The 21,361-nt window shown below is 41.5% G+C and overlaps 1 protein-coding gene across 1 annotated transcript in view; it reads left to right on the top strand.

Annotated features, from left to right (window-relative positions):
• The first annotated feature begins 5,162 nt into the window (after positions 1–5,162).
• The window catches only part of LOC129734628 (amyloid-beta A4 precursor protein-binding family A member 1-like), a 137,307-nt gene continuing 121,108 nt past the window's right edge, over positions 5,163–21,361 (top strand). Inside the window, exon 1 of the mRNA XM_055698264.1 lies at positions 5,163–5,303. The gene's annotated coding sequence lies outside the window, so the exon portion shown is untranslated. The remainder of the gene's footprint in view (positions 5,304–21,361) is intronic.

Below are 21,361 nucleotides of genomic sequence, written 5' to 3'. Positions count from 1 at the left end.
TGCCCTGATTAGGTTTTTTGGGTTCCTCCACCTGACATTGTTCTTCTGATCCTTTATGTTTATGGAGAAGAACTTTTAATCACATAACCTAACAAAGACGTTAACAATACCTGTTATGAACAACTCTAAAACCATCCTGCTGGTTCCAGCAACTACAGCCAGTTAGGACATAGCCAACACATCAACTTATTGAAATTAAACATATGTAGATAGATGGCCAAAGTAGAAGTAGAGGGCAAGGCAAAACAAGGTATTCCCTTATGTACCTGGAGAACATGAACAAGCCTAGATGGGTATACCAAATGCAAGGTACCATCTCTGAATTTAATGGCTCTAGTAAACTACCCATCATGTTTGACACTGTTCTGGATAAAAACAGCCCAAACTGTCGGAAATCAAGTAACTATTTTATAAAGCAACAAGATTGTCATAGGGAAAAAATTGTGAATCAGTGTGAATTGTTGACGCAGAAGGCTCGGACACAACTTATACAACCAATGTGATCAAGTTAGTGCCACTTTATTGAAAGACTTAGAGCAATTTATACTCTCAGCAAAAGATAAACATGCTACGCAGGCTTTGTTATGTAAAAGGTGATAGGTTAAAACCACTCGTTCACATGCTTCCACCTCCCTTATGATTGGTCCCGGTGTGGTGCCCACACGCTGCTCCCCCCTTGTGCAGGCATCCTGTTTTTTCTCATCTTTCCATCCAATTCTCTTATCTCCCTGTGAATACACAGCCTCCCCATCTCCCTTGGCCTTGCACATGTCCTTCACAACACCTGCAGCTTCTTAGGGCTGCGGCCTGTTATTACAACCAAGTTATTCGGTCTGGATTGCTCATAATATGTCCGTTGTCTTCCAGCCACTCCACAGTGAATTAAGTTATTTTATGCTCATGTGGGAAAATTACTTGGGGGGGAGGGGGGGGGATTAGAGAAAACTGTGACCTAATAGAAGCGTAGTATTACAGAAAGCTTTTGGGTGTAAAAGACAGTTATCCATTTCAGGGTGGTTGGCATGCACGGAATCTATATCACAATGGCTCCCTAAGCAACACATCCTGCCACTTCAGCACATGCTGATAGGAGTAAAGGAGGGTGCAGCGGAGTGGAGACACTGCGGCCAGGCTCTGTTGGTCTCCCTGCAGCAATGGGAACTTGATGGCACCACATAGCTGATAAGATGCATAGCAGTTGTCGCATGAAGAATCTATGAGATGTCCATGGCTGAGCCAACCATTGTGGCGAAATTACTTTCCTCAGATGAAATAAACTCATTGTAATACCAACGCACACCTCCATCCCAAAGTTACCTGCCTCCAAGGTACTACCACACTTCACTGGGCACGTGATACCAATCAGTGACAACAATCTGTATGACTAGAGTCACTCAAGCTCCACCTAAATGTAAAGAAAATGTACTGGTTGGTCCTGGACTGAAATAAGTCCAAAGGGGGGGGGGCGGAGGGGGGGGACACACAGACACTGTTGTCTAAACTCCCAAATTACCACACTAATTTAGTGTTTAACTATATGCAAAACACATCTGTGCACAAAGTTAGGTCAAGCTGACCCACTCTAAAGTTGTTACAAATGAAGGGACTTCTAATCAAGGGAGTCAGCCTTGGGAAGGATGAGTGACAAAGAACAGACGGTGAAAAGAACACCATTGTCTAAGAAAGAAGCATTCAAGCGAGGAAGTTCTAGCTAAAAGAGAAGACAAGCTGATAAGGTGTGACAACCCCCATACATCAACAGAAACTTAGTTGAAAGTAGGACAAAAGTAATTGTGGTAGTGGGAGACTGTGACCTCCAACTCAAATAGCCCGCCTGAAAGAGGGCAAAACCCCACTTGGGGAGCATCTGTAGTTAGTGAAAAACTTCAGTAGTGCTATCTGGGGATGCGTACTAATTTACATTAGAAGCGAGAAACTTGTAACCAGTCCTGTGTATGATAAAATATGATCAAATATAAAGGGTTTGAGGAACCCTCCCTTCTTAATGTGACAGCTCAGTACACAAAATAGTTCTTCTGACTGTTAAAACTTAAAAGAAATAAATTTTGTTTTTGTGAAGTTACCCAATAAAAGCTCATATATACACCCACAAAGGAGGTCAGGCTTTGGAGCAAAGACCAAGCCGGACTGGCTGGTGAATAGGTGAATAAGCCTGGGAGTAAGGGAGTGAATGGGTCTCTAAGGGCCAGCTCTGGGTGTGAAAATGCCTTTGTGTCTCTAAGGGTGAGAACACAGGGCATTGGGGATTGGGGTAGCTCCATCCAATTTGAGGTGTGAGACTGCTTGTATATCTCTAGAGATGAGAGCATGGCAGGGGGGCAGTTATATGGACCTGGAAAGTCCTGGCCAGCTGTGTGTGTGTGTGCGCAATGTGACAGTCTGTACCAGCCACTGGAACGTCACTGTGTCCTTGGGGACTTGTACATCCAGGTGCCAGCAACTGGGGAGACTAGGATCCAGGGACAACTACTGGGCAGACTGAATGTGAGCCCAGCTGATGGAGGGATCCTGTTGTGGTTTAACCCTGGCCAGCAACCAAGCACCACACAGCTGCTCACTCACTCCCCCCACAGTAGGATGGGTGAGAGAATTGGAAGAGTAAAAGTGAGAAAGGTTGTGGGTTGAGATAAAGACAGTTTAATAGGTAAGGCAAAAGCCACGTGCACAAGCAAAGCAAAACAAGGAATTCATTCACTACTTCCCATGGGCAGGCAGGTGTTCAGCCATCCCCAGGAAAGCAGGGCTCCATCATGCGTAACGGTTACTTGGGAACACAAACACCATAATGCAAAATGTCCCCCACTTCCTTCTTCTTCCCCCAGTTTATATACTCAGCATGATGTCATATGGTATGGAATATCTCTTTGGCTAGTTTGAGTCAGCTGTCCTGGCTGTGTCCCCTCCCAATTTTCTGTGACCCTCCAGTCTTCTTGCTGGCAGGGCCTGAGAAACTGAAAAGTCCTTGTCTTAGTATGAACATTACCCAGCAACAACTAAAAACATCAGTGTGTTATTGTCAACATTATTCTCATACTAACTCAAAAACACAGCATTGTACTGGCTACTGAAAAGAAAATTAACTCTATCCCAGCCAAAACCAGGACACTGCTCCTCTTCTGTTAGGCATGCCCCTCCCCACCTGACCTGCTGAGAACTGTAGGCCTGTGGTGGGCTGACCTTGGCTGGATCCCAGGTGCCCGCCAAGTCACTCTGTCACTCCCTCCTCAGCAGAATGGGGGGAGGGGGGGAAGAGAGAAAATAAGATGGAAAATAACCCTGTGGGTCAAGATAAAGGCAGTTTAATAAAGCAATAGCAAAGGTTGTCCACAGAAGCAAAGGAAAACAAAATATTTTATTGTCTACTTCCCATCAGCAGGTGATATTTGGCCACTTACCAGGAAGCAGGGCTTCAGGATGCATAGCAGTTACTCTAGAAGACAAATGCTGTAAATAACAAATGCCCCCCCTTCCTCTTAGTTTTTATATCTGAGCAGACATCATATGGTATGGAATATCCCATTGGTCACTTTGGATCAGCTGTCCTGGCTATGCCCCCTCCCAAGATCTTGCCCACTCCCGACCTAGTGGTGAGAGGGTGGGGAAAGGTTGGAGATGCTCACAAAGCCTTGATGGTGTGTGAGCACTGCTCAGCATTAGCCAAAACACTGGTATGTTACCACCCCCTTTCTAGCTACCAATACAAAGCACAGCACTATGAGGGCTGCTATGGGGAAAATTAACTCCATCTCAGCCAGATCCCATGTACCCTAATGTAAAGAAGGAGAAGGAAGAGTATCAGACCCATTGAGGATTGCTCTTGTACTAGTCAGCTGCATAGATCTTATGATCACTTTTCAAAAGATGTGGGAATGTTGGAAAAAGGACCACAAAAGTGTTCTGGGGCTGAAAAATAATCCTGAGAAATTACTGTTTTACAGGTTTCATCTATTCAGCTTGGAGAAGAGCAGATTGAGCTGTGATTCCTTGCATAGGGGCACAGGCATATGGAGAGGATGATGTAAGGCTGTTTGACCTTGCTGACAAAGGCATAAGGAAGAGGACAGTAATTTAAAAACCTTCAGATAACACATTGCTTCCAGTGAATCAGGGCCATTAAATACTATTTTATCAAAGGAAATTGCTTGTGCATGATAACCTTAATGTGAAATTTGCTCTTTAGTACACTTTGTAAGAAGTTTCTGAGCCTTTAGGGGTATGTTTGGGGCAGGGAAAAGGTATCTGGGTGCTGGTCACTTGCAGCCTTCAACTCCATTGAAGGAAAGATTTACCTGCATTGTTTACAGTCTCTTCTGCACTAAAGCAATTGAAACAGCAATAAAACTTCCTACTTCAAATGCTTCTCCAGGTGAGAAGGAATATTTTTTTCCTCTATAGTATGCAGTTTGGTGCCTGCTGTGAGTTTCTCCCTGCTTTCTATGTGGCTTTAGGTGAGCTAGTGCTAGAAATGGGCTAGTTAATGAATTGAACTGAGGTGCTACAGACTTTCTCAGCAGCTGTAATGGCTTAAGGCAGCCCTGCTGAGCTGTACATGCAAATCAGGTTAATGTGCATGTAACTATATAGCTAACCTCCTTAGAATTCATTGCAAGATCCATTTACTTGATTTACACTGATATCTGTAGCTAATAGACTGGTGCAATTACATAATTAGGCAGGTTTTTTGCATTTGCTGCATTTTTAAGTTCAAACATGTTAAAATGTACTGTCTGTGATGAAATTTGGATTAGCTTGTTAGGGGAGAGAAATAAACTTGTCAAGGTGCATGGAGGAAGCTTTCTACTGCAGCATGTTTTCCTGCATGGGCTGGGCTGACAGCGACTAAAGCAAGCTGCATACATACCCTTTCCTAAGCAACAGGATCCGATTTAATGCATTTGTTGCTCTTGCTGTTAGAGAGTGGCTAGGATCCTGCACCATCCTCTTCTACTGAGGGAAGGAATAGCTAGTTTCCTGCCTGCATCAGCTGTGCCTACCTCAGAAAAACAGCTTCATCCCGCACCCCTTTTGTTAGTGTTTTAGAGGCTGGAGAGAGAAAGTTAGTCACGTGGAGGGAGGCGGGGGGAGAGAGGAGTAGGCAGGAGCAGGCTCTGCTGGTGATTGTTAAGAGTAGGAGGGGAAAGAAGATGGTGGAGTTGGAGATAGCAGCAGTTGAAGGAAATGCTTGTTTCTTAGGCTTTCTGTCGTTATTTATGCTGTCAATTTCACTGGTGTCATAATTGCTGTCCTGCGTGCTGAGATAGTCTGCAAGGAATCAAGTCAAGGTATAAGGCGGCTGCTCTTTTTAGGGTTGGACTAGATAGGGGGAGGATTGGACTAGGAATAAAATGTGTGGGGGGAGGGGAAGGGGGAATCCCTGTCGGTTACAAATATATTTGCATGTTGCATAGTTGTTAAGTTTTCCTGTGGAAGGATAGGGTTTATTTGGAAAAACAGTAGGAGAGTCTGGATGGCTGCATGTAGGATCACATGTATTGTGCTGGGGTTATATTATAAACTGCGTAACATTGTAGGAGTATATTCTTTGTTTCACGGGATTTCTTTTCAGCTAAGGATGCTGCAACTGAAAAAAATATGAGGCAATGGCAGCCATTAGCATCAGGAGTGCAGTGCTGGGGCAGGTACTTGCTGTGTGAATTATGCACCAATGAGAATGTGGGAATGGATGACAGTAGGTTGTAAGACTGAATGTGTATGAGAGAAACTTGCATTTGCTTTTTAAGCTTTAGTGAAAGATATAAAGATATATTAATGCCCTGGGTCCAGCTGCAAATAATGGCTTCAACAAATAACTATGTCCACTGGGTTGTTTTAATAATATTGAGAGATGCATGGAATATTATTGTACAGAACTATTTGTACTCTAATTTTTTTTTATTCCTCTTCTGATTAAAAGGACAAATGGAGGTCAAGAGGAAACTAATTGCTGAGTGAGCAGAATGTGGTTGCAACAGGACAGGGTGTGAAGATGTGTCCTGATGGGGTCCTACTAGACTGCTGGCTTGTGGGAGGGGCTGAAGGGAGAGGAGACCTTCCCACCCCTATTTATAAGCTTCCCCTTCATCTTTGAGCTAGGAGAGGGACTTAATCAGCTGTTAGTATCAAATACTAATTTTTAGGAAAGGGAGACCTCTTGATTCCTCCTGGAGGAGTATCTGTGTAGTTTCTGGTGCAAATAGGGTGCTGATTGCTTAAGTTATCTTCCTAGTTGGTGCAGCCATAAATATTTTACCTTTTTTTTCCCTGGAAAGTTTATTCTTAGCAGAAGCCATTTACTGTAGCTTGCTTCACTATCATCACATGTAGAGCTGCATTTGGAAAGAGACTGAGGACTTGAGCCTGGGATGAAGGAAGGTTTTCATTTTTCTTTTCCTTTTTGGGCTGTAGAATTATAGTTTATCTTAGCATGCCTTGTGGATCTAACTGTCATAGCCACTAAGAAACTAAAATAGAAAGGCTGGAAGGCATAGGTTTTTCCCAAACTCTGCATATTAAAGGTGAGCTAATGTGGATGTGGGGTAGATCAGACATGTAGCACCAACTCTTATCTTTACTATGCATTACCATGTCAGGTGATAAAAATGCATCTATATGGCAAGGATTTTGATTATTCTTTTTAAACACTGCTCACAGGCTCCCAACCAACTTGCTTCCTAAAATATTCCAGTCACTGTTTTAAATTCTGCTGTGTTGCATTCAAGATCCAAACTGACTGTTCTTATCACTGCAGCCTGTACCTGTTGTACTTCCAGAAACAGATGTGTAATATATATTTTTATAAATGCTGAAAATAGCAAAGAATATTTATTTTCTAGGTGTTACAATTGTGATATGCAACTAATAAAAGAGGTGTATGTTTACCTTTTGAGTTAAAAACATCCCCCCAAAAAGCCTGCTGCTGTGAGTGCCCAGAAGTCTGCTTACCTATAATTTTTAATTGGAGTAATTTCTAATGGTGCATGTAGCTCTTCCATCCAGGTAGTTCAAAACAGGTTTTATTTTTTCCATTTACTTCAGCTTTTTCTCCAAATCTTAATATAAGATTTTCAGTAATTAACTATGTAAGAATTTGAGATTGCATGCTTGTGTATTTGCTCAAATCTTGTTCTTGTTAGTTCTATGGAACCACAGTCTAAATAGAAGAAGAAACATTTGTTTCTTTTAAAAACTATCCCTTACTACTTGTGAGTGACTGCCACCACTTCTAAGGGCAGTTACTGAGTGATTCTGTTACGTCATTGTATTTGTGTATATTTACACTGAAAAGTTAAGTCTCCAGTAAGTATTAATGCAAGACTGTGGAGAAAACTGTACAAAAGGAGTAAATCCAGCATTCTAATACATTTTAAGTAGTATTTTATGCATATCTAATGGGTGAAATACAAAACAGTCTGTTAAGAAGAAGAAAAGCAGCCTATATTCGGGGGGGGGAGAGTGACTAGAGGATGTAATTTGGTTGTGGTGGGATTGGGGGAGGCCTGTGGTGGTGTTTTATTTGGTTTTTGTTTTTATAGTTTTGAGGGGTTTTGTGTTTTGTTTTTTTTAGGAGGTTTATGAGCTTAAAGGCCAAATCGTTTTACCGAGTAACGACTAACTGAGGATAGTTGTATAATATGAATCCTGTAATTCGTGGTCTAGGTTTATTGGACCTCTTTAGATGTAGTTCAGTGATATGCTTATCATACATTCATTGTCCTCACTTAAATGTCCTCACTTAAAATACCAGTATTGTTTTTCTGACTACTCTGTCATCTAATGGACACAAGGACAGCCTTTTATAAGGTTATTATAGACAATATTCATAGACTTGCCTTTTGGTTAAAAAAAATAATAAAGAATGTCAGGGAAATTAGATGCAGTACACCTAGTTATCAACAAAAGATAGCTGTGGTATATTGGAAGGGAGAGATGTCCTGTTTAGAATTATTCTTTCAGTTTTATATTTATTTTAATACAGTATCCATAGGTCCTTTCGTTCTAGAATAGAATATTTCAGTTGGAAGTGTCCTACAATCATCATCTAGACCAACTTCCTGACCACTTTAAGGATGACCAAAAGTTAAAGCATGTTGTGAAGGACAATGTCCAAATGCCTCTTACACAAGGACAGTCATAGAGGATCAACTACCTCTCTAGGAAGCCTTTGCCAGTGTTTGACCACTCTCTTGGTAAAGAAATGCTTCCTAATGTCAACTCTGAACCTCGCCTGGTACAGCTTTGAACCATTCCCACACATCCTGTCACTGGATACCAGGGAGAAGAGATCAGCACCTCCCTCTCCACTTCCCCTCCTCAGGAAGCTGTAGAGAGCAATGAGATCACCCCTCAGCCTCCTTTTCTCCAAACTAGACAAACCCAGAGTCCTCAGCTGCTCCTCGTAGGACAAGCCTTCCAGCCCTCTTCACCAGCTGTGTTGCCCTTCTCTGGATGCATTCAAGGACCTTAACATGTTTTTTAAATTGTGGGGCCCAGAACTGCACACAACACTCAAGGTGGGGCCACACTGGTGCTGAATACAGAGGAATAATCACCTCTCTTGACCAGCTGGTTATACTGTGTTTGATGCATCCCAGAATGCAGTTTGGCCTCTTGGCTGCCAGGGCACACTGCTGACCCATATTGAGCCTGCTGTCAACCAGCACCCCCAGATCCCTTTCTGCAGGGCTGCTCTCCAGCCACTAGTCTCCCAATCTACACTTGTTTCAGGCATTACTCTGTCCCAGGTGCAGAATCCAGCATTTGGTCTTGTTAAATTTCATGCCATTGATGATTGCCCAATACTCCAATCTATCCAGATCCCTCTTCAAGGCCTCTTGTCCCTCAAGAGAGTCAACAGCGCCTCCCAGTTTGGTATCATCAGCAAACTGGATGTTATCTCCAAATGTGTAGTTAGAAGTTTGTAAGTTCTTATATCTTTGGCATGAACGGGAACACTACATTTTCTTGTTTTGTAGCTGTCCCAATGTTTGTTTAGATAATAGGAAGTAATGCATTGGAGGAGATTCTGTGAAGCTGAATGTGACAGAGTAGTGATGCCAGAGGTGAAAATTCTGGTGTAGTCAATTGTGCCCTTCCTCTTCCAGAATGAATAAAGTGAGTATGGATTTTCTGAGGTAAATATGAAAGTTTTGTTTGCTGTTTGTGGATGTTAAAAAATCCATAATGCCTTTAATTAAGAGAAATATTGCTAATTTCTAAGCTAAGCATTGTGAGAATTTAACCAAGGAACAGCTATTAAAAACTTATCTGAATGGGTTTTCATGGAACAAAGGGTTGAATTTTTTGTTAGTTTAAGCTGAAGACATAAAATATTTATTATTCTTAAGGTAAATCAAGCTATAAAAACCCACAACATGAGAATTATGTTTGCCTGTGAAATGTTCTTAATGTTTTGTTATTACAAGTAGCACTTATTAGTACTAGAGCAGAGATGGAAGGCATGAATGCAGAGGGGGAGAATAGAATCTCTTTTTTTTTTTTTTTATTTCCTGTACTTAACATATAGCCATTTGTAGTGCTTTAGTCATTTATAGGTTGTGGGGTAGGGGGGTTTATTTTATTTTTTTTAATGGAAAATACGTTATTTGACATACTTGCTGATGGCAAAATAAGGGCAATAGATAATAAACTGAAAAATATCAGATAGCAGAAGTAATATGTATCCATTGCCATGTTGCTATATAAATGTGAGGGCAGGATTAGACTAAACAAATTTTCAACTTTAAAATTATGTTTCTAGATTTAGTTTTTGGAGTACTTCAGGCTGACAATTAAAACAGAGGCTAAAATTTATCTTTGTGCCTAGGTACTGCAGGCCATTTTTTCCTTTGTATGTGAATAGCTCTATTGACTAATTATTTTTGACCCTCACTCGACTGTGCATGAGAATTGCAACCCCGTCCCCCAGGTGTCCCTGATAGTTGAACGTATGTTGCCAATTGGCAGTGTAGCATAATTGAGGCATAACTTCCTACAAGATTATATCAGCATAGATGTCAAACTCATGATGTAGTACCACACTAAATGTGGTTTTCTTATTGCAGTAGAAGCTGAAAAATTCTACTTGATATGAATAAGGTCTAGCAAGTTATTCTCTGATTATTTATCTCTAACATAGGGGGGTTGCTGCTACTACCATCATTAACAAAGTAGAATTTTCAGTGGTCTAAGTCTGTATAAGCAAGCGCTGCTGATCGTGGGGTTACTAGCTTCCTTTCTGAAGTATACAAAAGCAGTGCCATAGAAGTATTTAAAACAGTGAATAGTCTAGATAGACTGGGAACTTCCCTTTCTGTTATCTTGTAGTGAAAAGAGCTGACATTCTGTGAATTTGCTTCTACAACAGAATTCTCAGTAGTCACTGCATATCCTGCGTATCATATTCCATCCTCCACAAAACTACTACCATCTGTGTATAATTCCAGTCAGGGTCATCCAGTGGTCTATCCTTTTAAGTCTTCTCAAGTAGAATAGACATGTTCAATGGTCACCAAACAGTCATGTTCTAACTGTCCTTCTTCCTGCACTGAGTTCAAAGTGAGTTGTTTTCAAAATGACATCATCCTGTTCTGTCAAAATCACTTGGTATTTCATCATTTTGCTAGGGGATAACCAGTGACCACCTTTTTGTTCTAAAACAGTAATTACCATGGGTGGTACATATACTGTTATTGTCCTTCCCAATGTTAATTTTTGAGCTTCTTGTATTATCATCACTGTAGCAGCAACTACTGGAAGACAAGTAGTTCGTCCTTTACTTACAGTATCCAGTTGTTTGGAGAAATATCTAACTGGCCTTTTCCAGCTTCCCATTTTCTGAGTCAGCACCCCGAGTGCAAGATGTTGCCTTTCATGAACAGACAGCTGAAAATCTCTGGTTAGATCTGGAAGTCCCAATGCTGGTGCAGTCATTAAAGCCTGTTTTAAATCAAGAAATGCTTTTCACTGTACTGGGCCCCATACAAAAGTTACAACCTTTTGAGCTTCATGTAGCGGCTTTGCTATCAGACTGTAATTCATTATCTAGAGGCGACACCATCCAGCCATTCCCAGAAATGCTTTTAACTCATGAATGTTTTTAGGCTCGGGAATATTGCAAATTGCCTCTTTACGGTTTGTTCCAAATTGTTGTTGTCCTTTCGGAATCTCAAAGCCCAGATATATTACTGTTCAGCTTGCTATTTGTGCCTTATCTCTAGACACTTTATATCCATTTAGTCCAAGAAAGTTTAAAAGGTCTATTGTTACCTTCATGCAGGTTGGTCTCTCTTCTGTAGCAATCAAGGTGTCATCCATGTATTGTAGAAGCAGATGTCCAGATTTAGGCTCTGTATGACTTTGCTTCCATCTTTCCAGATCTTTTGCCAACTGGTTACTGAAGATCATCAGATTATTTTTTAACCCTTGTGGCAGTCTTGTCCATGTTAATTATGTCTTTCATCCTGTTTGCATATTTTCCTACTCAAAAGTAAATAATTTTTGGCTTTCCTCCTCCAGTGGTATACAAAAGAAAGCATGCTTTAAATCAAGCACTGTAAACCACTGATGATCCTCTCTCAATGCAGTTAAAAGTGTATATGGATTTGCAACTACAGGGTGTATGTCTTTGACTATTTGATTGATAGCCCTTAAATCCTGGACTAACCTATATTCACCTGAAGGTTTGCTTAATGGTAAAATTGGGGTATTATATTCTGACTCACATTCCTCCAGATTTCCAAATTTTAAAAATTCATCAATCAATTTCTTGATTCCATGTTTAACCTCTGGTTTAATTGGATATTGTTTAATCCTTACTGGTTTTGCTTGTTCTTTCAACACTATTTTTACAGATTGTGTTTTCTTTGACTTACCAGGTATGTCTATATTCCAGGCTATAGGTATAACAGCCTGCTCTATCTCCTGTAGTATTTGTTCCTTAACTTCCTCCTTTATCATTAATATTTCCCCCGTATTTGACTCTGATATCTTTAAAAGAATTTCTCCTTCCTCAAACACTATCTGCACGTTTAATTTGGACAATAAAACTCGCCCCAACAAAGGTACTGGACAGTCTGGTACGTACAAAAATTCATATGTAATTACCTTATTTCCAAATTTAAAATCTAGGGATTGAAAGAATGGCCTATTTTCCTGCTTCCAAGTTGCTCCAATTATACTGGCCATTTTGTTTCCTAATTTCCCTTTGCAAGTATTCAAAACAGAATATGTTGATCCCGTGTCCACTAAGAATTCAACCTTATCATATCCCAGCTTAATTATAACCAGAAGCTCAGCTGAGTTCCCCTCCAGTCCTCTTCAGTCGTCCAGGGTCTTGCTGCCTCTCTCCGACCCTTTTTCAATTTAGGGCAGTCATTTTTCCACTGCCCGTCTTCCCTGCAATATGCACATTGATCTGTTGCTAAGGGTGCATTTTGTTCTCTGTTTCCAAAGTTTCTAAAACCTCTTCCTCTGGCTCATCCTCTTCCCTTTACTGCATTCCCTGTTTAAAAGAGCCACCAATCTGCTATCCCTACCTCTTTCTTTCTTCTCTTTCCTTTGTTCTTCTTCCTTTTCTGATTGTTATAAACTTTCCATGCTACTTCAAGCATGGTATTTAAATTCCTAGAATCATCTCCCTCTAACTTTTGGAGTTTTCTTTTTATATTGGGTGCTGATTGTCCCGTAAAAATCGCAGCCAATTGTTGTTGTTCTGCCTCAGTTTCCAATTTTAAATCAGTATATTTTCTAACAGTCTCCTTTAATTTTTCCAAGAACACAGAAGGATATTAATTTTTATCCTGTTTGATTTCATATAATTTAGACCAATTTAAGGCTCTTGGCGTTGCATGCCTTACTCCATACAGCACCCATTTTTTATATCGATTTAACCTTCTTCTGTGTTCCACATTATTCAGATCCCACTGGGGATCTCCTGAAGCAAAATTGTGCTCCAAAGTTCCAGGGGGAATTTCATTCATATGTGCTGTTTCTGCCTGTCCCTTTGCAACCTTCAATACCATCTGCTTCTCAGTACTATCCAATAAATTATCCAATATTACATTTAAATCATTCCAGTCAGGCTCCTGAGTCTTAATAATTGTCTCTACTACTCTTCCTACCCTCTCTGGATCTTCTCTGTACACCCCTGCTGCTTGTTTCCACGCCATTAAGTCTGTTATTGAAAACGGCACCTTTACATATACTGGCCCATTCTGTTCTACTCCTTGTCTCAAGGGAGCTAATAATTGGGCTTGGTGTCTAGTTCTTCGAGACACTGGAGTATGAATCACTACTTCTTCCATCTCATCCCCCACTCCGCTACTATCCAGTTCTGTTTCAATACTTCTTTCTTTTAAATGTGAGGGAGGGAAATTCTGTCCCTCCCCTGGAGGTGCTATGCTACCTCTAGTTCTAATTCCATTTCATCCTCTTTTGGTACTATACACTTAATACACCTCTTTCCAATATCACAAGCCAAACCGCAACTCTTTGTTTTCTTATTTTCTGACGTTAACATCATCACCAAATTGTCTCAACTGATTAGCTTACATTCATTCTGCCAATCTGTTTGCTGTCTCAAATAAAAGAACAAATCTACATATGGCACTTCATTCCATGTACTTTCTCTTCTGCAGAACAATATTAACTGCAAAATAGTATTATAACTCAAGGTTCCATTCTTTGGCCATTTTTCCTGATCCTCCAAAACATACAAAGGCCACCAATGATTACAGTATTAAATCATCTGGCTTTTACGTAGATCATCATGCAAATCTCCCCAATGTGCTGACAGTCACCCTAACAGCGATGTTTTTGGTATCTTTTTGTCTGTCACCAAATTTCCAGCACTTTTTACTCTTAAACAATATTACAAATCCTGATGACATTATATATATATAAAAGATAATTACCAGAACAATCAAAGTCCAAAAGAAAAAGATAATAAATATATATATATACACACACACAAAAGGTAATTACCAGAACAAACCACCAAACAAAGTCCAACCCAGCAATAGCTTTCGCTTATGACTGACAGGCGGACGCCTAGGCTTCTGAATGCAAACGGGTACCCTCTTAGCTCTAACCCTGCGCTGCATCTTACAGGCAGGCTTTCTAACAAAATTCTTGCCTTGTTTTATCACAAGACAGGCTTTCCAAACAAAATTTTAAAGAAGTGCCTTACACCTTCTTTTTCCAGGGAATGTTGTGAGGAGCTTTATGAGTCAAGGGTGATGTTTCTCCCCGAGAATTACTTGGTGCCGGCTGGAGTTCAATCAGCACTCAATCTATTTCAGTCTCACTTGTAAGGTCCCATCTGGGTCATCAAAACTGTTAGCTGGGAAACAAAAAACCCATCTACACAAAGTAGATAAGCAGGCACTTCTTTATTGCAGCACTGGGTGCTCGGTGGAATCCCCACAAATCAAGCACACCTATGCCGATTTTACTGTTACATTTATACACAAAAATTACTAAGTAGTACACTCCCAGTTACAATGATTGGTGTTTAATTTGCATATAATTATAATATCTGCTGTGTCATCTTCTTCGGTTACTATGCTTGCGCAGAGGAAGAGTCTTCACCTGGGTGAGGGTCTTCTTGACCTGTGGGTATGTTCTTTGGTATTATAACGAAGGTAGATCAATTCAGGACACCTTAAAAGTATGTTTTGTTGCCAAGTTGGACGACTAGATGTCTGTCTTTCCAAATTGTCCAATAATTCATCTCATACACAATAGAACCTATATGCTCTGGTTATGGTCTAGAGATTAAAGACCGAGGTTAACATGGTCCAGAAAGCAGGGACTTCTAAATATCACAGCTTAAGTGACAGGGAACACAGCAACTCATACATCATTGATTAATAAGTACTAGCATAATGCTAACATAGAGACTTGATTCTTAAAATCAAGATATTCCTATAGCTAATTATTTTGCAAGCAAACACTAAATATACTTTTATTAAAATTTGAAGATACTCTACAATGGGAAGTAGAGAATAACATCTTTTGGTTTTCTTTGCTTCTGCATGTGCGACTTTTACTATTGTTTCATTAAACTGCCGTTATCTTGACCCACAAGTGTTTTTTCCATATTATTTTATTATTTTCTGCCCCCCCCCCCCGCCCCATTCTGAGGAGGGGAGTGATAGAGCAGCTTGGTGGGCACCTGGTGGCCAGCCAAGGTCAACCCACCACAGAGAAAGATTAATCTTTTGCGAGAGTAAATTCTAAATGGGATACTCACCAATCCAGGAATTCTTACTCCCTTTTGCTCTTGCACAAATATCTCTATTTGGGTGTTGCACCTTTTAGTCACTCATTGCCCTGACTTTAGAGGGAATCCAGAGGAGTCCACGATCAAGTCGTTAGTGCATGCTGGAGCTCTATCTGATCTGGTCCACTGTTGAGGATGGCAAGACGATCCCGGCAAGGCCTTATGGCCATCTCACTGGGTCACCAAAACTGTTATCCCAGAACTGGGTTCTTCACCAGATATTGCATGTCTGCGCAGAGATAGGTGCTAGGTGGTAAATCCACAAAGCTAGCACACCTCTTAATACATGATAAAACTTTTTATACACACTGAAAAATTGTTTATAATTACATTTAGTCACACTTAATTCTCGCTGGTTGTTATAAGTGGGGAGGGGACTTTGCTAATAGGGGGCTTTCTTTGCTCGAGGGTGGATATTTTAGTATGCTAATTGATATAGTTCACACATAGTTCAAGTAATTTTCTGTTTAGTCTCATTAACCACTTGGTTCTCCTTGAGTTTATCTTGTTCTTTCTTAGCTTGAGGTATTTATGGTGTCTGTTCCTTCTCCCAAGGCTGTGTTTTGTTAACTGTTTGTAAGGGTTGATTAACATCCTGTTTTTCAAATTCTTTCTTGTTTTCTTTAAAGTAAATTCTTGTATCCACATGGGGCACAGGGTATGTTTCCAGCCATCCCATGTTTCCTTCCACCATTGTAAGCACATGGCGCTTGCCTTGGTAGGTCTGTGGGGGTGTGATATAGTAAATATGCCAAGCTTCCCCATATTTATATTTTAGCTAGTCCTCCATACCACAGAAGCTTTAACCACTTGGCTTGTTTAATTGTAGCATGTTTCACATTCATAGATAACCTGTGCAATAGTGTCCATGGTCAAGTCCATCCCTCAATCCCAGGCCCATCTATATGTTTCATCTCTTCCTTGATGGCCTGAGGTGTCATGGGCTCACTGAGCTATGAATATTTTACCCTTATGTTGCCAATCCAGGTCTACCTAGGCCACTTCAGTCTTAGCAACCAGATCTACCTGCTGGTTGTTTTGATATTCTTCAGTGGCCTGACTCTTGAGGTACATAAGCATCTACATGACATACCTTTACAACCAGGTTCTCCACCCGGGCAGTGATATCATGCCACAATGCGGTAGCCCAAATGGATTTACCTCTGTGTTGCCAATAACTCTGCTTCCATTGCTGCAACAACACCCACAGGGCATTTGCCACCATCCATGAATCAGTCTAGAGGCAAAGTATTGTCCATCTTTCTCCTTCAGCAATGTCCAAAGCCAGCTGGATAGCTTTCACCTCTGCAAACAGACATGATTTACCTTCTCCTTCAGCAGTTTCTGCGACTTGTAGGGGACTCCATACAGCTGCCTTCCACCTCCGATGCTTTCCTACAATATGGCAGGACCCATCAGTAAACAAGGCATATTGCTTCTCATTGTCTCATAATGTATTATACAGTGGTGCCTCTTCAACATGTGTCATCTCTTCCTCTGCCTCTTCTTCAGTACCAATCACTTGTAGAGCAGCTTGAACCCCTTCATAAGCTGCCAATATCTTTTTCCATTGGAGTACAGCGGGTCTCTGATCTTCTATATCCCTGAGTACAAAAGCCCAAAGGTCGTCCTTGAGTTTCCTCTGGTCTTTTCTGCCAGAGGCTCCAGGTAGGGCCATTCTCCCTGCTGCAGTGTAGAGCATATTCTTTACATCTTGCCCAGTCTGGACTAGCCCAAGGACTACTGCTTGAACTATCTCCAGCTTAGTTTGTTCAAAGGCTTGTCATTGCTCAGGGCCCCATTTAAAATAATTCTTCTTTCAGGTCACATGGTAAAGATGGTTTACAATCAGACTGTAGTTTGGAATGTGCATTCTCCGAAAGCCCACAACACCTAGAAACTCAGGCTTTCTTTTCTTGTTAGTAGGTGGAGACATAGCTGTTGTTTTGTTGATCACATCCATTGGGATCTCATGATGTCCATCTTGTCATTTTATTCTAAAAAACTGGATCTCCTGTGCAGGTCCCTTGACTTTACTTTGTTTCATGGCAAAACCAGCTTTCAGAAGGATTTGAATAATTTTCTCTCCTTTCTCAAAAACTTCTTTTGCTGTATTACCCCATATGATGATGTCATCAATATATTACAGATGTTCTGGAGCCTCACCCTGTTCTAGTGCAGCCTGGATCAGTCCGTGGGAGATGGTAGGGCTGTGTTTCCACCCCCGGGGCAGTCGATTCCAGGTGTACTGGACGCCCCTCCAAGTGATGAAAGTGAGTTCTGGCCTGCACTCTGCTGCCAAAGGGGTTGAGAAAAATGCATTTGCGATATCAGTGGTGGCATACCACTTGGCTGCCTTTGATTCCAGTTCGTATTGAAGTTCTAGCGTGTCTGGTATGGCAGCACTCAGTGGTGGCATGACTTCATTCAGGCCACGATAGTCCACTGTTAGTCTCCATTCTCCATTAGACTTTAGCACTGGACATATGGGTGTATTAAAGGGTGAGCAGGTCCTTCTGATCACTCCTTGGTTCTCTAGTCAATGAATCAGCTTATGGATGGAACTCAAGGAGTCTCGTTCGGTGTGATATTGCTGCTGGTGCACCATTGTTGTAGCAATTGGCGCCTGTTCTTTGACTTTCAGTAACCCCACCACAAAGAAGTCTTCTGAAAGGCCAGGCAAAATACACATCTGCTTAAATTCCTCCATTTCCAAGGCAGCTATACCAAAAGCTGGTAACCTTTTGGGTCCTTGAAATACCTTCTCCTGAGGTCATCTATGCCAAGGATGCATGGAGGTTCTGAGTGAATCACAATGGGATGTTTTTGCCACTTATTCCCAGTCAAACTTATTTCAGCCTCCAATACAGTTAGCTGTTGGGATCCCCCTGTCACTCCAGAAATAGTAATGTTTTTTGCCCTTTCATAGCTTGATGGCATTAGGGTACACTGTGCACCTGTATCTACTAGAGCTTTATACTGTGAATCTAACATGCCAGGCCATTGGTGATGCCAAAACGACACAGAGTAACTGCTCAGAGATTAATTTTGTCTTTAAGCAGCAAAAGTATTTATTTCGTGCAATGTTGGGGAGCTAGCCGATTCATACCGGACAAACTAGCTCCAAAGTTTTCAGTGAAAAGTTAGGTATTTTATACAGTTTTCATGAGAGGTTACAACATCTTTACATACATATTCATTTGATTTTGACACTCAATCATTCCTTTCATAATAGATGGGATCTAGGTGGAATAGACCTTTCAATTTTCTTTGTTCAGCGATTTCCTGACTTGATGGTCTCCTTATCTCCTTCAGGTGCCCACCTTATCTTTTCTAATTACTCAGAGTACATTCGTTTCTCAACACACAACAGAGCATCACCCAGAGCATTGTACCAAACTCATCCTGACTAATCTTTTTTTTTTTTAAGACCTTGTTCTGTTTCATTGGATCCACACAGTCCAGTAAACCTGGTTATCCCTCTCCTCCACCTGGATGGAGGCAGGGCCCCTCTAATCCTGGTCATAGGACTCTCTACCAGGGTGTCAAGTGGTGCAGAGCAGATGTAGTGTGGGGCAGTCCTGCCCTCTTATGTCTTGCAGGAATGAATTAGAATTCTTTTTCATAAGTTTGAGAGTAAAATCAGCACTTCCACTCTGTCTGGGAAACTGCCCGCTGGAGACTGGAACAGCAACCTTTCTGAAAGAACACTTATTTGTGATTGGTTTTCCTTGCAATTAATGTACCTGTGCCTCCAGGGTTGAGGTAGGTTTTCCATCCCACCTTCTCATGTCTTCTCCGTGGTCCCGCAGGTAAAACCACAGGGTACCCCGTGGTGTGTATCTCCTATATTAATCCTCTTGAGCAGAAGGGCACTTACGGTTAATAGCTAAGATGCAGGTCATACAGGTGGGGAGCAGAATATATCCTCTTTGAGTTGCTGGACCTGTCTCTCCACAGCTGTGATAAAGGAGGTAGAGATGCTATCTTCATAGTCCTGAAGTTGGTGAGCCACTTCATCCACCATTGGTGGCGCATCATCTTTTCAGCTCATTACTGCTAACGAGTTGGCATATGATGATGGTGCACTTCGTACAAATTTCTACCATATGGGTTGTGTGCATACAACTTCATCAGGATTTGTGGGTAACTGCGTGTTGTCATGGTCATAACAAATCATCTCTTTCATGGCTAATTCCTTCAGTTACTGGGTACCTCTCTCTCTTGCAGTCCACTTGCCAGGACCACATGTAATATCCTTGAAGGGATACCTTTCCTTCACGCTTGACAGGAGTCGCCTCCAGAGGCTGAGGACTTGTGTCCCTCTTCCAATTGCCTTGTCAATGCCCCCTTCTCTAGTAAGTGATCACAAGGGGCTTGGCTTCCCTACCCTCTAATTCCAAACTATTAGCCCTATTATCCCAGCATTAAAGCAACCAGGTGACAATATGCTCACCTGGATGATGGGCAAAATCTTTTTACAAATTACACAGCTTACTCAGGGATAGGGATCATGTGGTTGCCTCTTGTTCTGCTTCTTCCTCCTGTTCCTGTGATGGCCCTGCTTTGTCTTCCTTTACTAAATGAGCATTTTTCCATGTCCATTTCTTCTTATGTATAGAGGCAACTGACAGTGACATGGATTGGTCTTCTGCATCACTCATCGTGGAGGCTGGAGTAGCTGCAATCCTTGCTGCAGGGGCTGGAGTAGCTTCAGTACCTACCCCAGGGCCAGGATTGGCCACAGTGCCTGTTGTGTGAGCTGGACTGTCTGCAGTCCTTGCTGCAGGGTCTGCAGTTGCCATGGGGGCTGGAGTAGCTGCCCTGTCTGCCACAGGGGCTGGAGTTGCTCTGGGGGCTAGATTAGTTACAGTTAGTTGCTTAATTCTCAACCAGGTCCAGGAGGTCAAAATCACATTCAGAATTCCTAGCAATAGGATCAGTACCTGCGATATACTGGTTCCAACAGTCCGAAGATATTCAGAATTTCCAAAAGTCTTAAATGCATCAGTAATTAGCCCTGGGGAGAAAGGGAAGGTGTACATCCCACCCATAGGTTGGCTCTCAAAAAAAGAAAAGCCAAAGGTGCAGTTGTTAGTACTCCCTGCCAGAGGGGACCCAACGTACATGGGCGACAACAATACTGAATAAACAGAGCAGATTAGTTTCACAAACTAATCTCTCATATCATAAACCAGTACTATATAGTACAACACGGTAACTTTAGCTCAGGTCCCAAGGAAAATAAATAAGCACAACAAGGAATACATACTGCAAGTAAAGTAAATAACACAACCCTGAGATCATAGGCAGGAACTTTAAGAGCAAAGAAAACATTGTGAACAGTGAGTATTAAACCAATATAATGAATACTTATAACATTCTAACACACGCTAGTCACATCTGTCATTATCTCAACCCTTCCAGTCCCACAATGGATGCCAAGAAGGACTGTCATGGTTCAACCACAGTCAGCAACTAAGTACCACGCAGCTGATTGCTCACTCTCCCACCCCCACCCTAGAGTGATGGGGAAGGAGAATCAGGAAAAAGGTAAAACTGGTGGGTTGAAATAAGAACAATTTAAAAACTGAAATAAAATAAACCCAATAATAATAGTAATAACAACAACAATGATAATGAAAAGGAGGGAGAAGGGTAGAGGAATAAAATCCAAAGGGAAGGGAAAAGGAAAAAAGATGTGATGCACAATACAATTGCTCACCACCCTCTGACCCATGCCCAGCCAGTCCCTGAGCAGCTATCAGCAGGCCCTGGTCAACTCCCCCCAGTTTATATACTGAGCGTGACCTCCTACGGTATGGAATATCCATTTGGCTAGTTTGGATCAGCTGTCCTGGCTGTCTCCTCTTCCAATTTCTTGTGCCACTTCAGCCTTCTTGCTGGCAGGGCCTGAGAAACTGAAAAGTCCTTGACTTAGTATAAACATTACCCAGCAACAACTAAAAACATCAGTATGTTATCAACATTATTCTCACACCAAATCCAAAACACAACACTGAACTAGCTACTAAAAAGAAAATTAACTCCATCCCAGCT

This window comes from Falco cherrug, chromosome W (assembly GCF_023634085.1).
Source record: "Falco cherrug isolate bFalChe1 chromosome W, bFalChe1.pri, whole genome shotgun sequence".
In the NCBI taxonomy this organism is placed as follows: Eukaryota; Metazoa; Chordata; class Aves; order Falconiformes; family Falconidae; genus Falco; species Falco cherrug.
Note: the sequence above shows the minus strand (reverse complement) of the source record. Positions and strands in the feature narration are given on the sequence as shown.